The following is a 3,158-nucleotide window of genomic DNA, read 5'->3' as shown; positions in this document are numbered from 1 at the left end:
GGGGATTTAGAGTCGGATTGTTTCAAATGCTGCATTTGTCGGCTGACATTTAACAGCAACGCTTAGCTAACACAATGGAGAAAGGAATTCTCTGCTAAAGATTCAACCTGCCCCTTTGGCCAACTCCACCCCTTCCTGACCGGGTGTGCTCAGAACACCTCTCCGCCAGCCTCCCACACACACACAAGCCCACAGCTGGGCACCCAGCACAAAGCAAGGGAGGGGTTGCTTGGCTTGTTTTACTTTTACTTTTCAAAAGGCTTTTAAAAGCATTTTCTGCCCCTGTTCCCCATGGTGAGGAAGCAGATGGTTAGGTAAACAAAAGTTAAACAAAAGTTAAAAGGTAGAGTGACTAAAATGAAATCCCTGCAAGTTGCATGGGCCCTTTTTAAAGACACCATAATAGAGGCCCAACTTCAATGTATACCCCAAATTAAGAAACACAGTAAAAGAACTAAAAAAGAGCCATCGTGGCTTAACAACCATGTAAAAGAAGCAGTGAGAGATAAAAGACTTCCTTTAAAAGTGGACGTCAAATCCTAGTGAGGCAAATAGAAAGGAGCATAAACACAGCCAACTTAAGTGCAAGAGTGTAATAAGAAAAGCCAAAGAGGAGTTTGAAGAACGGCTAGCCAAAAACTCCACAGGTAATAACAAAATGTTTTTTAAGTACATCAGAAGCAGGAAGCCTGCTAAACAACCAGTGGGGCCCCTTGACGATCAAAATACAAAAGGAGCGCTTAAAGACGATAAAGTCATTGCGGAGAAACTAAATGAATTCTTTGCTTCAGTCTTCACGGCTGAGGATGTTAGGGAGATTCCCAAACCTGAGCTGGCTTTTGTAGGTGACAAATCTGAGGAACTGTCACAGATTGAAGTGTCACTAGAGGAGGTTTTGGAATTAATTGATAAACTCAACATTAACAAGTCACGGGACCAGATGGCATTCACCCAAAAGTTCTGAAAGAACTCAAATGTGAAGTTCGGAACTATTAACTAACGTTTGTAACCTGTCCTTTAAATCGGCTTCGTTACCCAATGATTGGAAGTTAGCTAATGTAATGCCAATATTTAAAAAGGGCGCTAGAGGTGATCCCGGCAATTACAGACCGGTAAGTCTAACGTCGGTACGGGGCAAATTAGTTGAAACAATAGTTAAGAATAAAATTGTCAGACACATAGAAAAACATAAATTATTGAGCAGTAGTCAACATGGTTTCTGTAAGGGAAATCGTGTCTTACTAATCTATTAGAGTTCTTTGAAGGGGTCAACAAACATGTGGACAAGGGGGATCCGGTGGACATAGTGTACTTGGATTTCCTGAAAGCCTTTGACAAGGTCCCTCACCAAAGGCTCTTACGTAAATTAAGTTGTCATGGGATAAAAGGGAAGGTCCTTTCATGGATTGAGAACTGGTTAAAAGACAGGGAACAAAGGGTAGGAATTAATGGTAAATTCTCAGAATGGAGAGGGGTAACTAGTGGTGTTCCCCAAGGGTCAGTCCTAGGACCAATCCTATTCAATTTATTCATAAATGATCTGGAGAAAGGGTAAACAGTGAGGTGGCAAAGTTTACAGATGATACTAAACTACTCAAGATAGTTAAGCAGATTGTGAAGAACTTCAAAAAGCTCTCACAAAACTAAGTGATTGGGCAACAAAATGGCAAATGAAATTTAATGTGGATAAATGTAAAGTAATGCACATTGGGAAAAATAACCCCAAATATACATACAATATGATGGGGGCTAATTTAGCTACAACGTCAGGAAAAGATCTTGGAGTCATTGTGGATAGTTCTCTGAAGATGTCCATGCAGTGTGCAGAGGCGATCAAAAAAGCAAACAGGATGTTAGGAATCGTTAAAGGGGATAGAGAACAAGACGGAGAATATAGTATTGCCCTTATATAAATCCATGGTACGCCCACATCTCGAATACTGTGTACAGATGTGGTCTCCTCACCTCAAAAAAGATATTCTAGCACTAGAAAAGGTTCAAAATCGGGCAACTAATATGATTAGGGGTTTGGAGAGGGTCCCATACGAGGAAAGATTAAAGAGGCTAGGACTCTTCAGCTTGGAAAAGAGGAGACTAAGGGGGGATATGACAGAGGTATATAAAGTCATGAGTGACATTGAGAAAGTGGATAAGGAAAAGTTATTTACTTATTCCCATAATACAAGAACTAGAGGTCACCAAATGAAATTAATAGGCAGCAGGTTTAAAACAAATAAAAGGAAGTTCTTCTTCATGCAGCGCACAGTCAACTTGTGGAACTCCTTACCTGAGGAGGTTGTGAAGGCTAGGACTATAACAATGTTTAATAGGGAACTGGATAAATTCATGGTGGCTAAGTCCATAAATGGCTATTAGCGAGGATGGGTAAGAATGGTGTCCCTAGCCTCTGTTTGTCAGAGGATGGAGATGGATGGCAGGAGGAAGATCACTTGATCATTGCTTGTTAGGTTCACTCCCTCTGGGGCACCTGGCATTGGCCACTGTCGGTAGACAGATACTGGGCTAGATGGACCTTTGGTCTGACCTGGTACGGCCATCTTATGTTCTTATGTTTTCCACTGCCCAGGAGACCCAGCCAGGGACTGATGTGCTGGAGATATGTTGGGAAAAGGAACTGTCTGAATTGCCAAGGCAGAAATGCCAACAATCTACAGCAACATCATTAACCACAAACTCACTCCTAAGCATGCTCCAGCCAGAAGGGAAATGGAGGCAGGAATTCTTGCTGTTCAGCCATGGCCACACATACAGAGATGCACAGCAGTGAGGGTGCTGGGCAAGCTGGTCCTGTAGCGAACAATTGGAAATGATCCTTCCGTTAGAACAGAACCAGAGTGTAGAAGAAGGCCCCTGTGTTAGAGTGGATTGAGGCTGAGGGCCTTGGGAAGCTGGCCTACGATACCATAGGGATCTTTCTGTGGAGAGTTTGATTCTTGCCAGCTGAGAGGAAGCTACTGGTGTGTGGTGTCTTTGTGGCTGCACTTTCAGTGATGCAAGTTTCTCTATCCCGTTGTACCCAGGAGTCATCCTACTAGATTGCCAGCTGCTTTTCAGCTGTAGTGTAGAGACTGTTTGTGTGTGTGGAGAGACCCAGTGGTGTGTGTGTGTTGGGGAAGAGTGAGTGTGTTGAGGTAGCT

This window comes from Mauremys reevesii, linkage group 17 (genome assembly GCF_016161935.1).
Source record: "Mauremys reevesii isolate NIE-2019 linkage group 17, ASM1616193v1, whole genome shotgun sequence".
Lineage (NCBI taxonomy): Eukaryota > Metazoa > Chordata > Testudines > Geoemydidae > Mauremys > Mauremys reevesii.
This window is presented reverse-complemented; position numbering follows the sequence as displayed.